The sequence below is a fragment of the Mesoplodon bidens genome, assembly GCF_964165515.1.
Source record: "Mesoplodon bidens genome assembly, contig: HAP1_SCAFFOLD_129, whole genome shotgun sequence".
Taxonomy (NCBI): Eukaryota; Metazoa; Chordata; class Mammalia; order Artiodactyla; family Ziphiidae; genus Mesoplodon; species Mesoplodon bidens.
Window position 1 is genome coordinate 996,408 of NW_027671294.1, and position 16,566 is coordinate 1,012,973.

Consider the following 16,566-nt stretch of genomic DNA (forward strand, 5'->3'; position numbering starts at 1 on the left):
TTAAACGCACCAACATTCGAATTATAGGGGTTCCAGAAGAAGAAGAGAAAAAGAAAGGGACTGAGAAAATATTGGAAGAGATTATAGTTGAAGACTTCCCTAATATAAGAAAGGAAATAGTTAATCAAGTCCAGGAGGCACAGGGAGTCCCATACAGAATAAATCCAAGGAGAAATACGCCAAGACACATATTAATCAAACTGTCAAAAATTAAACACAAAGAAATCATATTAAAAGCAGCAAGGGAAAAACAACAAATAACACACAAGGGAATCCCCATCAGGATAACAGCTGATCTCTCAGCAGAAACTCTACAAGCCAGAAGGGAGTGGCAGGACATAATTAAAGTGATGAAGGAGAAAAACCTGCAACCAAGATTACTCTAACCAGCAAGGATCTCATTCAGATTTGATGGAGAAATTAAAATGTTTACAGACAAGCAAAAGCTGAGAGAGTTCAGCTCCACCAAACCAGCTTTACAACAAATGCTAAAGGAACTTCTCTAGGCAAGAAACACAACAGAAGGAAAAGACTTACAATAACGAACCCAAAACAATTAAGAAAATGGGAATAGGAACATACATATCGATAATTACCTTAAATGTAAGTGGACTCAATGCTCCCACCAAAAGACACAGATTGGCTGAATGGATACCTAAACAACACCCATATATATGCTGTCTACAAGAGACCCACTTCAGACCTAGAGACACATACAGATTGAAAGTAAGGGGATGGAAAAAGATATTCCATGCAAATGGAAATCAAAAGAAAACTAGAGTAGCAATTCTTATATCAGACAAAATAGACTTTAAAATAAAGACTATTAGAAGAGACAAAGAAGGACACTACATAATGATAAAGGGATCAATCCAAGAAGAAGATATAACAATTGTAAATATTTCTGCACCCAACATAGGAGCACTTCAATACATAAGGCAAATACTAACAGCCATAAAAGGGGAAATCGACAGTAACACACTCATAGTAGGGGACTTTGACAATCCACTTTCACCAATGGACAGATTATCCAAAATGAAAATAAATAAGGAAACACAAGCTTTAAATGATACATTAAACAAGATGGACTTAATTGATATTTATAGGACATTCCGTCCAAAAACAACAGAATACACATTTTTCTCAAGTGCTCATGGAACATTCTCCACGATAGATCATATCTTGGTTCACAAATCAAGCCTTGGTTAATTTAAAAAAACTGAAATTGTATCAAGTATCTTTTCCGACCACAATGCTATGAGACTAAACATCAATTACAGGAAAAGAGCTGCAAAAAATACAAACACATGGAGGCTAAACAATACACTACTTAGTAACGAAGTGATCACTGAAGAAATCAAAGAGAATATAAAAAAAATACCTAGAAACCAATGACAATGGAGACACGACGACCCAAAACCTATGGGACGCAGCAAAAGCAGTTCTAAGGGGGAAGTTTATAGCAATACAATCCCACCTTAAGAAACAGGAAACATCTCGAGTAAACAACCTAACCCTGCACCTAAAGCAATTAGAGAAAGAAGAACAAAAAACCCCCAAAATTAGCAGAAGGAAAGAAATCATAAAGATCAGATCAGAAATAAATGAAAAAGAAATGAAGGAAACGATAGCAAAGATCAATAAAACTAAAAGCTGGTTCTTTGAGAAGATAAACAAAATTGATAAACCATTAGCCAGACTCATCAATAAAAAAAGGGAGAAGACTCAAATCAATAGAAATAGAAATGAAAAAGAAGAAGTAACAACTGACACTGAAGAAATACAAAAGATCATGAGAGATTACTATAAGCAATTCTATGCCAATAAAATGGACAACCTGGAAGAGATGGACAAATTCTTAGAAATGCACAACCTGCCAAGACTAAATCAGGAAGAAATAGAAAATATGAACAGACCAGTCACAAGCACTGAAATTGAAACTGTGATAAAAAATCTTCCAACAAACAAAAGCCCAGGACCAGATGGCTTCACAGGCGAATTCTATCAAGCATTTAGAGAAGAGCTAACACCTATCCTTCTCAAACTCTTCCAACGTATAGCAGAGGGAGGAGCACTCCCAAACTCATTCTACGAGGCCACCATCACCTTGGTACCAAAACCAGACAAGGATGTCACAAAGAAAGAAAACTACAGGCCAATATCACTGATGAACATAGATGCAAAAATCCTCCACAAAATACTAGCAAACAGAATCCAACAGCACATTCAAAGGATCATACACCATGATCAAGTGGGGTTTATTCCAGGAATGCAAGTATTCTTCAATATACGCAAATCAATCAACATGATATACCATATTAACAAATTGAAGGAGAAAAACCATATGATCATCTCAATAGATGCAGAGAAAGCTTTCAACAAAATTCAACACCCTTTGATGATAAAAACCCTGCAGAAAGTAGGCATAGAGGGAAATTTCCTCAATATATTAAAGGCAATATATAACAAACCCACAGCCAGCATCGTCCTCAAGGGTGAAAAACTGAAACCATTTCCACTAAGATCAGGAACAAGACAAGGTTGCCCACTCTAACCACTCTTATTCAACATAGTTTTGGAAATTTTAGACACAGCAATCAGAGAAGAAAAGGAAATAAATGGAATCCAAATCAGAAAAGAAGAAGTAAAGCTGTCACTGTTTGCAGATGACATGATACTATACATAGAGAATCCTAAAGATGCTACCAGAAAACTACTAGAGCTAATCAATGAATTTGGTAAAGTAGCAGGATACAAAATTAATGCACAGAAATCTCTGGCATTCCTATATACTAATGATGAAAACTCTGAACGTGAAATCAAGGAAACACTCCCATTTACCATTGCAACAAAAAGAATAAAATATCTAGGAATAAGCCTACCTAAGGAGACAAAAGACCTGTATGCAGAAAATTATAAGACACTGATGAAAGAAATTAAAGATGATACAAATAGATGGAGAGATATACCATGCTCCTGGATTGGAAGAAACAATATTGTGAAAATGACTCTATTCCCCAAAGCAATCTACAGATTCAATGCAATCCCTATCAAACTACCACTGGCATTTTTCACAGAACTAGGACAAAAAATTTCAAAATTTGTTTGGAAACACAAAAGACCCCGAATAGCCAAAGGAATCTTGAGAACGAAAAACGGAGCTGGAGGAATCAGGCTCCCTGTCTTCAGACTATACTACATAGCTACAGTAATCAAGACAGTGTGGTACTGGCACAAAAACAGAAAGATAGATCCATGGAACAGGATAGAAAGCCCAGAGATAACCCCACGCACATATGGTCAACTTATCTTTGATAAAGGAGGCAGGAATGTACAGTGGAGAAAGGACAGTCTGTTCAATAAGTGGTGCTGGGAAAACTGGACAGGGACATGTAAAAGTATGAGATTAGATCATTCCCTAACACCATGCACAAAAATAAGCCCAAAATCGATTAAAGACCTAAATGTAAGGCCAGACACTATCAAACTCTTAGAGGAAAACATAGGCTGAACACTCTATGACATAAAGCACAGCAAAATCCTTTTGGACCCACCTCTTAGAGAAATGCAAATAAAAACAAAGATAAACAAATGGCACCTAATGAAACTTCAAAGCTTTTGCACAGCAAAGGAAACCATAAACAAGACCAAAAGACAACCCTCAGAATGGGAGAAAATATTTGCAAATGAAGCAACTGACAAAGGATTAATCTCCAAAATTTATAAGCAGCTCCTGCAGCTCAATAGCAAAAAAACAAACAACCCAATCCAAAAATGGGCAGAAGACCTAAATAGACATTTCTCCACAGAAGATATACAGACTGCCAACAAACACATGAAAGAATGCTCAACATCATTAATCATTAGAGAAATGCAAATCAAAACTACAATGAGATATCATCTCACACCAGTCAGAATGGCCATCATCAAGAAATCTAGAAACAATAAATGCTGGAGAGGGTGTGGAGAAAAGGGAACACTCTTGCACTGCTGGTGGGAATGTGAATTGGTACAGCCACTATGGGGAACAGTATGGAGGTTCCTTAAAAAACTACAAATAAAACTACCACATGACCCAGCAATCCCACTACTGGGCATATACCCTGAAAAAACCATAATTCAAAAAGAGACATGTACCAAAATGTTCATTGCAGCTCTATTCACAATAGCCCAGAGCTGGAAACAACCTAAGTGTCCATCATCGGATGAATGGATAAAGAAGATGTGGCACATATATACAATGGAATATTACTCAGCCATAAAAAGAAACAAAATTGAGTTAGTTGTATTGAGGTGGATGGACCTAGAGTCTGTCATACAGAGTGAAGTAAGTCAGAAAGAGAAAGACAAATACCGTATGCTAACACATATATATGGAATTTAAGAAAAAAATGTCATGAAGAACCTAGGGGTAAAGCAGGAATAAAGACACAGACCTACTTGAGAATGGACTTGAGGATATGGGGAGGGGGAAGGGTAAGCTATGACAAAGTGAAAGAGAGGCATGGACATATATACAGTACCAAACGTAAGGTAGATAGATAGTGGGAAGTGGCCGCATAGCACAGGGAGATCAACTCGGTTCTTTGTGACTGCCTGGAGGGTTGGGATAGGGAGGGTGGGAGGGAGGGAGACGCAAGAGGGAAGGGATGTGGGAACAGATGTATATGTATGACTTATTCACTTTGTTATAAAGCAGAAACTAATAAAAAAAACACATAGAGCCAAAGTACTCTAAATAAAACAGGTCTCAGATATGAAATTAGAGCCATGCTTGGTTATACTTCTAAGTGCTTCATCTAAAGAGAGACCCGCAACACTGCTGCATGAATTCATCACCTAGGGTTACTTTTAAACCTACCAACAGCTGGCCTCTCTATCATATGTGATTTTATTCAACAGTCTAAATGATAATATTTTTTTTTATCAATAACTTTATTTTACTGGTTGTAAAGGTGTGTGCATGCACACGCACACAATCCCCGGTGCTTTTAAAAATTGTGGGACAGAATTAATCATAACTATTGAGTTTAAATATCATTTATCAACTTACTAAAGTGCAAGCATGCAGGGAGAATAAGCTAAAGACAAGACTTTTGTTTTAAAATTTATTTTTAAAAAATCTGTTAGAAATCTTTATGAAATTAACACAAAATTGTGGTACCAAAAATCTTTTTGCTTTGTTTATTCCCTAGTCTCTGGGAATGTAAACAGTGGAAGTTAACCCGGCATTTAACTTAAGGAAAGCTATTAAGTTTAGTCAAACATTGTCTAACGTGTCATCATATTTTTTCAAATAGAAAAAATTTCTATTCTCTTCCCTCAAAAAAATAAATAAATAAAAAATAACTACAGCAGAATTGAAGCCTTTATTTAACATTTTACAAGGAATTTCAGTCATCTAGAAATATGACTCCTGAAGCAGAAAATGCTTTACAGTCTATTGAATCTGCTTTAAACAACTGCTTCTTACAAAGAATAGATTACACAAAAGAATGGTGTTTGCTAATCTTGCACACTCCAGTCACACCTACGGGTATACTTTGGCAGGAAAGACCTTTGGAATGGATCCATTTACCAGCTACTTCAAAGAAAATAGTTAGTTCCTATCCTATGTTAACAGCAACTTTAATAGCTAAAGGACGAAAAAGAAGTAAGGAATTGTTTGGAAAGGATGTAACTAATATAATTATCCCTTATAATAAAGATCAACTACAAATTTTATTAAAGAATGATGAAGACTGGCAAATAGCTCTTAGTTCTTATACTGGACAAATTTTGTTTCATTTGCCAAAACATCCACTATTACAATTTTTTGCTACACATCCAGTTATATTTCCTAAATGCTATGTTAATCAGCCAATAGAAGATGCAGCTTTAGTTTTTACAGATGGATCATCTAATGGAAAAGCTGCTTTACTTATTAATAATGTTCCAAAGGTAATTCAAACTCAGGAAACTTCTGCTCAAAAAGCAGAATTAATTGCAGTAATACATGCTTTCGCTGAGCTGCAGAACCAGACTTTCCATTTATATTCAGACTCACAGTATGTGGTTAAGCTATTTCCTCATATGGAAACTGCAGTTTTGCCAGAGCATAAAACTACAATTTTTGATCTTTTAAATTGTTTACAAAAACAAGTTTGGGCACGTTCTTTACCTTATTATGTCGGTCATGTAAGGTCACATTCTAACTTGCCTGGAAGCATATGTGAAGGTAATCGCCAAGCTGACCTTTTGACATGAACTGTAGCTTTCCCTCATATTGAGGAGGCACTAGCTTCACATAATTTGCATCATCAAAATTCCACAGCTCTGCGATATCAATTTCAACTGCCTCGGGAGATAGCCAGATCTATAGTTAAAAATTGTCCACATTGTCCAAGTTATTCATCCAGTTTGCCCATGGGGGTCAACCCTAGAGGATTATTACCTAATGTGTTATGGCAAATGGATGTAACTCATGTGCCAACTTTTGGAAAGCTATCTTATGTACATGTTTCAGTGGATACCTATTCTCATGTAATTCTTGCCTCAGCAAGAACCAGAGAAGCTTTTAAGGATGTTATGCAACACTTATTTTTCTGTTTTGCCTTTCTAGGCATTCCAAAGGCTCTAAAACTGGTAATGCTCCTGCCTATGTTTCAAAGGCTTGTAAAGACTTTTGTGAAAATTTTAATATTTCCCATTCTACGGGAATCCCCTATAATACTCAGGGTCAAGCAATAGTGGAAAGAGCCCATCATACTTTAAAAGTTCAAATTACAAAAATACAGCAAGGGGAATTCAAGTACAGTTCTCCATATCGCATTCTTCAACACGCACTATTTGTATTAAATAATTTGAATACTGAATCACAAGGTAATACTGCCATGATGAGGAATTGGAATCCCGATATTAATAAACCTAAACCTAGGGTGAAATGGAAGGATCTACTCACTGGTCAATGGAAAGGACCTGATATTTTACTAACCAGCAGCAGAGGGTATGCTTGTGTATTTCCAAAGGATGCTGACTCGCCGTTGTGGGTGCCTGACCATCTCATCAGACATGTCGGGCCCTCCGCCCCTGCCTTACCACTTTCCAGTCAGGCAGAAGCCACCACAGCCAGAGACGTCAGCTGATGAATCACCATCAGCTAAAGAACTGCTGCTGCAGCAGATACAAAACCTCACCATTGGAGAGAAACCAATTCTTTGTCTGCCGCGTCCACGCCCAAGACCTCACAAGAGACAAGCCATCTCTACGAGAACTTCGAATCCACCAACTTGGGGTCAGATTAAACGAATTGCTGACGATGCCAAGAAAGTGGTAACAGACCAGGGAGCTACCTTAACACCTGGAAATCTTTTTGTTGCTATGTTTGCTATATTGGCCTGCCAGGTAACTAGGGGAAGTGCTTTGGGTAAATCTTATTGGACTTATCTCCCTGATCCACCAATTTTATAAACTGTAGCCTGGGATAATGAGGATATACCAGTATCTACTACTATGCCCAGGTTAATGGGAGGAGCCATAAGCTCCTATCCATATAATAAATTTAAAACAAATAATAATTTTACTTTTCATGGAAAATCAGGGTTCCATCTTATATGTTTTGTATTTCCATCAATTAATAATTCTGTAGCCTCTCGTAAAGATGGATGTATACCAGTTTTTCTTAAAGGACAGCTTACTGCTTCTCCTTCGAGTCAATCTAATAAGAGACTTCTTTGGTCTTTGATTTATCTAGCACCCGGAGAAGATCCAACTTATAATCAACCTTCCTCTCATCCTTTAAAATTTCCTCCTTGTAATCCTCCTTATGGTATTCATAGAGGAGTACAATCATCTATATTACCATCTCCGGAAGACCAATTGGATAGTAACTGGGATGCTGTAGATACCAATACAGGATTTCCTACATGGAATTATTGTATATATTCTTCAAGAATTGATATTCCCATACAGGATACCACAAAAAATGTGCATGATTGGAGTAATCTGGATCCATCTAAGGATTATAGATCTTATTTACAACATCATGCACGTTATGATTGGAATAATTCATTCATTTCTGCTTCTATGTGTGTTAATAGATGGCACACTGGAGGATGGGTGCCTCCTATCCTAACTATGGCTCAAGATAATATGTATTATGAACAGACCCAGCTTTGGAAAGCTATTGCTGCACCATCGCCAGTTATTCTTCATAGACCTAAAAATATGGGCATTTATTCTATGCAGGCTTGTGTGTCAGCACCTTATGTATTCTTGGTAGCCCCAAAATATGTGGATCTAAATATTTATCATAATACTTCTGATTCTACTTTTTGGACACATTGCTATGATTGTATTTTGACAAGTTGTATAAATCCCTCTATGAATGTACGAGTTTTAATGATTCTTAAATGACCACCATACATTACGTTGCCTGTAAAATTCTCCTCTGCCTGGTATGATGATTATGGCTTACAAGTTTTGCATGAAACTGAAGTTTTATTATGTTCAAAGAGATTTGTTGTTGCTTTAATTCTAGGAATATCTACATTTATAGCTGTAATAGCATCATTTTCTCTTTCAATAAGTTCCTTAGCTCAACAAGTACACACAGCTCAACATGTAAATGAGCTTTCAAAAAATGTATCTTTAGCCCTGGCTACTCAGGAAGTTATAGACAGAAAGTTAGAAGCAAAGGTGGATGCCTTAGAAGAAGCAATTTTACACATAGGGCAGGAATTAACAGCGCTCAAAGTAAGATTAGCTTTGAGGTGTCATAAAAAATATAGATGGATTTGTGTTACTCCTCTATAAGTGAATGAATCACTATATTCTTGGGAACAAATTCAGACTCATATTATGGGTGTTTGGAACCAAACAGATGTTAGTTTAGACCTTACTAAATTACAACAGAGATTCATGACATAGGAAATACAAACTTAGACTTATATCTGGCACAGACTGCTCAGAATTTTTTTGAAAGTATTAAGTCACTTGTGTCACATAAAACCTTATTCTCAATGCTCATTAATGGAGGAATCATTGCAGTGGTTGTACTAATTTTGATATTATTACTTCCACTCATTGTCAGAATAATTATTAAAAGCATCAAACAACTTTCTGTGGAGCTACATACTGCACTTTTAAAAAATAAAAAAGAGGGAGATGTCGGAAGCCATCCTGGAGCCATTGCACCATGACAAAGTCATGAGCAAAGGAAGGCGAAACTGCAAGGCAGTGCCGTGCCATGAAGGTGGACTACAGCTCCGTTGTTATGTTTTATGATAATAAATTTACATACAGGGGCAATTTGGGGGGGATGTTACTCCTCGTGAAAGAAAAATTCCTCTAGGACTCCCCCTCCTGAAACTACCATAGAATGGGAAGTATCCATTAAGCCCCGGGGAAATGGGTAAAGAATTAAGAGCCTGGAACTAAGGGGATGTTTTTATGAAAAACACCCTCTAGTTTGGAGTTATAGCAATGGGCCGAAGTTCCTGATGACATAGGAAATTTATGGTTCTATTATAAAGGAAGATTAATTATAGAAAAGCAAATGACTAGAGCAGAATTGGTTGCTCTGATAGGGAGAAAACACTGTCTCAGTTGAAGGAAACAACGATAAAGTGCTTGAGGGTATACTGTAAATATTTAAGTGGAACCATTGTAAAAGGTTGTCCATGCAAGAAGAGAAATAAGAACAAGTAGCTCCAACTTTTACAATTAAAATAATCATATAACTGCTTGGCTTGGTTACTAAGAAATAACCTGTGATTAATGGGAATTTGGGGAAATATTTTAATAGGACATCTAGAAACCGGGGGATATATTTTTTTAAATCTTTATAGAATATTTTGAGGTTTGATTGTGCTAAGATTGTTTGGCCATGTACCTGGTAATGTAATCAACTACAATATATAAACCTGTGATTGTAAACAATAGAAGAATGAAGAATAAAGACTTGAGAAAGAGAAACATGCAATGCTGAAACTTTAAGAAGTGTAATAGAATTATTTCCTTCACTGACGCAAACCATCCCTCGGATAGCCCTGGACGACTGGAGCTGGACTGCGGCATTTTAGGAAACACCATGGACTTCTCCAGAATGGCTCTTGGCAATATACATGCCTCCCTTTAACATAAGAAAGCTCCCTGTTCCCCACAGCCTGTCTTGCCTTTCTGGTTTTTAGAATTCTCTCGGAATTCCTTTTTGACCAGTGGGAAGTGAGAATACTTTGTAGTGTGGATTTTCATTGCCCACTTGCTTGGTTGGCCAAAAAGGCCGTATGCTTCAGGAAGAAAAGCATATGCCCTTTTGCCCTTTTTGCATCCTTGTCGAAGTTCTGCCACTTTTCATGTGCTTTAAAGGCGATTCCAATCTACTTCCTGAAATCTGTTTCCTGCAATTCTGCCTTGCTTTCAAGTCCTCCTTGTTGCCTTCCCTTAACAGATTTTTCAAAGATAGTTATCCGGTAAAACTCTGCAGGTGTGTGAAATGCTGTGCCGCTGAGCTCCATTTTCAAACTCGATTTTTGTGAGCTGGCCACAAAACCGCAGGATTGTTCCAGGCCCTATTCTAGAACTGGGGTGGCAGGCTGAGCCTTTGATTAATACTTCTTCCAGTTGGGAAATTCGGGAGATATGTGCCAGTCCAAGTGCCTAGAGCTAGTCTCTCATTGGTTCCCCCTCTTCCCATTCATTCTCTACACAAATTGCAAACTGTGGGAAAAAGGAGGTTATAGGTGCTGACCCTGCAAGTGGGGAGATTGATAGTAAAGTGGCTGGAATGGTGAACCCGAGCACCAGGACAGGAAAAATGAGGTGCGTTTTAGAAACCTTTCCCAATCACACGGTGTAGCATCCTCTGGGTTTCCCATGCATGTTTTTGTTGTAGTAACATTCCCTTAAACCTGGAGAGTTAGGACCCATGGAATGGGTGGCATACATTATTGCTTTCAGAGGTCTGCATTTGCTCAGGCAACCTCACCAATCCTCTCAGCCCCACGTGTCCAGCCTTATGTCTCATCCAGCTGTGGGTGTAGATGGCGTCAATCCAGGTTGCATCAGAGCCCCTGAATGAAGTTTGTAAGAATTTCGCTGTTTCTGTGTATTGTGTTCGAAATATATTTTTTTAATGGGGTTGAGCTGATTTACACTGCCGTGTTTATGCCACTCTAGACACACTTGATTCACTTACGGAGACATATCAATACATATGTTTTAATATTCTTACTAGTCAGATATATTCATCTATGGTGAATAGGGGGTGTTGAGTCCAGTTCACTGAGCAAGAATTAGGTCTTGTCTATTACATATTTCATCTGTGGTACGGTAACTGTGCTAATATCAAACTCTGGTTTTATTAATCACCTCACCTCACCTTTCCCCTTAATAAGGCATAAGAGTGTTTTCTAAATGTGAGACTCTGTTCTGTTTTCTAATTCAGTTCATGTGTAGCCCTGTTTAGATTCCCTTTGTAAGTGATATCTTAGGATAAGTTTCTTTTTCTGTGTGACATATTTCACTTAGAACCATCGTACCTAAATCCATTCATTATGCTGTTACTGGCCTTATGACATTGATTTCACGGCTCAGGGATATTCCACCGTACGTAAGTACCACAACTTCTCTATCAATTTTTCCCTTTCCTGTGATAATAAATGTGTACCGAAGTCAAGGTTCTTGTAAGCAGAGCAGTCGAAAACTTTGGAGTGGCTGTGTCCTCTTGATTTTCAATTTGCCCAAGAAATACGCCCATGAGTGGAAGTGACCTAGGCTCTGTAGCTCTGTTTTTGAGATGTTTTATGAAACACCATGCCCTTTTTCAGAGTGGCTCATGGCAATATACATCCCTCGATTTTGCATAACAAAGCTCCCTGTTCCCCACAGCCTGCCTTGCCTTTCTGGTTTTTAGAATTCTCTCGGAATTCCCTTCTGACCGGTGGGAAGTGTGAATAATTTATAATACAGATTTTCACTGCCCACTTGCTTGGTTGGCCAAAAAGGGTGTATGCGTGTTTTTCTGAATATATTCAGGAAGGAATGCATACGCCGTTTTTGGCCAAGTGCATCCTTGTCGAAGTTCTGCCACTTTTCATGTGCTTTAAAGGTGAATCCAAACTACCTCTTGAAATCTGTTTCTTGCAATTCTACCTCGCTTTAAAGTCCTCCTCGTTGTCTTCCCTCAACAGATTTTTCTACGATAGTTGTCCCGTAAAACTCTGCAGCTTTGTGAATTTCTGTGCCACTGAGCTCCATTTTTCAAACTCGTGTTTTGTGAGCTGTCCGAAAAAACGCAGGATTACTCCAGGGCCTATTCTGTTTCCAGGGTGGCAGGCTGAGTCTTTGATTAATACTTCTTCCTGACGGGAATTTAGGGTGACATGTGCACATCCAAGTGCCTACAGCTAGTCTCTCATTGGTTCCCCCTCTTCCCATTCATCCTCTGCACAAATTGCAGACTGTGGGAAACAGGAGTTTATATGCGCTGACTCTGCGAGTGGGGAGATTGATAGTAAAGTGGCTGGAATGGCGAACCCGAGCACCAGGACAGGAAAAATGAGGTGCGTTTTAGAAACCTTTCCCGATCACATGGTGTCCCATCCTCTGGGTTTCCCATGCATGTTTTTGCTGTAGTAACATTCCCTTAAACGTGGAGAGTTAGGACCCATGGAATGGGTGTCATACATTATTGCTTTCAGAGGTCTGCATTGGCTCACCCAACCTCACCAGTTCTCTCAGCCCCAAGTGTCCAGCCTTATGTCTCATCCAGCAGTGGGTGTATATGCGGTCAATCCATGTTGCTTCAGGACCCCTGAACGAAATTTGTAAGAATTTCGTGGTTTCTGTGTATTGCGTTTGAAATTTATTTTTATAATGGGGTTGAGCTGATTTACACTGCCATGTTTATGCCACTCTAGACACACTTGATTCCCTTACCGACACATTTCAATACATAGGTTTTAAGATTCTTACTAGTCAGATATATTCGTCTGCTGTGAATAGGGGTGGTTGAGTCCAGTTCACTGAGCAAGGTGTAGGTCTTGTCTATTAAATATTTCGTCTGTGGTACGGTACACGTGCTAATATCAAACTCTGGTTTTATTCATCTCCCCACCTCACTTTCCCCTTAGCAGGCATAAGAGTGTTTTCTAAAAGTGAGACTCTGTTCTGTTTTCTAATTCAGTTCATGTGTAGCCCTGTTTAGTTTCCCTTTATAAGTGATATCTTAGGATAAGTTTCTTTTTCTGTGTGACATATTTCACTTAGAACCATCGTACCTAAATCCATTCATTATGCTGCTACTGGCCTTATGACATTTATTTCATGGCTCAGGGATATTCCATCGTATGTATGTACCACAACATCTCTATCCATTTTTCTCTTTCCTGGGATAATAAAGTTGTATAGAAGTCAAGGTTCTTGTAAGCAGAGCAGTCGTAAATTTTGGGGTGGCTGTGTCCTCTTGATATTCAGTTTGCCCAAGATACACGCTCATGAGTGGAAGTGCCCTAGGCTCTGTAGCTCTGTTTTTTAGATGTTTTAGGAAACACCATGCACTTCTCCAGAGTGGCTCTTTGCAATATACATCCCTCCCTTTAGCACAAGACAGCTCCTTGATCCCCACAGCCTGTCTTGCCTTTCTGGTTTTTAGAATTCTCTCGGAATTCCCTTTTGACCGTGGGAAGTGAGAATACTTTGTAGTGCAGATTTTCATTTCCCACTTGCTTGGTTGGCCAAAAAGGGCGTATGCGTTTCTTACTGAATATATTCAGGAAAAAACGCATACGCTGTTTTTGGCCAAGTGCATCCTTGTCGAAATTCTTCTGCTTTTCATGTGCTTTAAACGTGATTCCAATCTACCTCTTGAAATCTGTTTCCTGCAATTCTGCCTCGCTTTCAAGTCCTCCTCATTGTCTTCCCCCAACATATTTTTTATGATAGTGGTCCTGTAAATCTCTGCAGGTTTTTGAATTGCTGTGACACTGAGCTCCATTTTCAGACTCGCTTTTTTGTGATCTGGCCACAAAACCGCAGGATTGCTTCAGAACCTATTGTGGTTCCGGGGCAGCAGGCTGAGCCTTTGATTAATTCTTCTTCCTGATGGGAAATTAGGGTGACATGTGCCCGTCGAAGTGCCTACAGCTAGTCTCTCATTGGTTCCCCCTCTTCCCATTCATCCTCTGCACAAATTGCAAACTGTGGGAAACAGGAGGTTATAGGCACTGACTCTGTAAGTTGGGAGATTGATAGTAAAGTGGCTGGAATGGCGAACCCGAGCACTAGGACAGGAAAAATGAGGTGTGTTTTAGAAACCTTTCCCGATCACATGGTGTCCCATTCTCTGGGTTTCCCATGCATTTTTTTGCTGTAGTAACATTCCCTTAAACCTGGAGAGTTAGGACCCATGGAATGGGTGGCATACATTATTGCTTTCAGAGGTCTGTATTTGCTCACCCAACCTCACCAATCGTCTCAGCCCCAAGTGTCCAGCCTTATGTCTCATCCAGCTGTGGTTGTAGATGGGGTCAATCCAGGTTGCATCAGAGCCCCTGAACGAAGTTTGTAAGAATTTCGCTGTTTCTGTGTATTGTGTTTGAAATTTATTTTTATAATGGGGTTGAGCTGATTTACACTGCCGTGTTTATGCCACTCTAGACACACTTGATTCCCTTATGGAGACATATCAATACATATGTTTTAATATTCTTACTAGTCAGATATATTCATCTGCGGTGAATAGGGGGTGTTGAGTCCAGTTCACTGAGCAAGGAATAGGTCTTGTCTATTACATATTTGGTTTATGGTAGAGTACATGTGCTAATAAACAACTCTGGTTTTCTTCATCACCCCACCTCACCTTTCCCCTTAAGCAGGCATAAGAGTGTTTTCTAAATGTGAGACTTTGTTCTGTTTTCTAATTCAGTTCATGTGTAGCCTTGTTTAGATTCCCTCTATAAGTGATATCTTTTAGGATAATTTTTTTTCCGTGTGACTTATTTCACTTAGAATCATCGTACCTATGTCCATTCATTATGCTGTTACTGGCCTTATGACATTGATTTCATGGCTCAGGGATATTCCATCGTACATAAGTACCACAAATTCTCTATAAATTTTTCTCTTTCCTGGGATAATAAATATGTACCGAAATCAAGATTCTTGTAAGCAGAGCAGTCGTAAACTTTGGGGTGGCTGTGTCCTCTTGATTTTCAATTTGCCCAAGATATACGCCCATGAGTGGAAGTGCCCTAGGCTCTCTAGCTCTGTTTTTTAGATATTTTAGGAAACACCATGCACTCTCCAGAGAGGATCTTGGCAATATACATCCTTCCCTTTAGCAAAACAAAGCTCCCTGTTCCCCACAGCCTGTCTTGCCTTTCTGGTTTTTAGAATTCTCTCGGAATTCCCTTCTTACCGGTGGGAAGTGAGAGTAATTTATAATGCAGATTTTCATTGCCTGCTTGCTTGGTTGGCCAAAAAGGGCATATGCGTTTTTTCCTGAATATATTCAGGAAGGAATGCTTATGCCCTTTTTGGCCAAGTGCATCCTTGTCGAAGTTCTGCCGCTTTTCATGTGCTTTAAAGGTGAATCCATTCTACCTCTTGAAATCTGTTTCCTGCAATTCTACCTCGCATTCAAGTCCTCCTCGTTGCCTTCCCTCAACAGATTTTTCTGTGATAGTTGTACCGTAAATCACTGCAGGTTTGTGAATTGCTGTACCGCTCAGCTCCATTTTCAAACTCGCTTTTTTGTGAGCTGTCCGAAAAACCCCAGGATTACTGCAGGCCCTATTCTGGTTCCAGGGCGGCAGGCTGAGCCTTTGATTAATACTTCTTCCGGATGGGAATTTAGGGTGACATGTGCACATCCAAGTGCCTACAGCTGGTCTCTCATTGGTTCCCCCCTTCCCATTCATTCTCTGCACAAATTGCAAACTGTGGGAACCAGGAGTTTATATGCGCTGACTCTGCGAGTGGGGAGATTGATAGTAAAGTGGCTGGAATGGCGAACCTGAGCACCAGGACAGGAAAAATGAGGTGCGTTTTAGAAAACTTTCCCGATCACATGGTGTCCCATCCTCTGGGTTTCCCTTGCATGTTTTTGCTGTAGTAACATTCCCTTAAACCTGGAGAGTTAGGACCCATGGAATGGGTGTCATACATTATTGCTTTCAGAGGTCTGCATTTGCTCACCCAACCTCACCAATCCTCTCAGCCCCAAGTGTCCAGCCTTATATCGCATCCAGCTGTGGGTGTAGATGCAGTCAATCAAGGTTGTATCAGAACACCTGAACGAAATTTGTAAGAATTTCGCGGTTTCTGTGTATTGCGTTTGAAATTTATTTTTATAATGGGGTTGAGCTGATTTACACTGCCGTGTTTATGCCACTCCAGACTCACTTGATTCCCTTATGGAGACATATCAATACATATGTTTTAAGATTCTTACTAGTCAGATACATTCGTCTGCAGTGAATACGGGGTGTTGAGTCCAGTTCACTGAGCAAGGAGGAGGTCTTGTGTATTACATATTTATTTTATGGTACAATACCTGTGCTAATATCAAACTCTCGTTTTATTCAT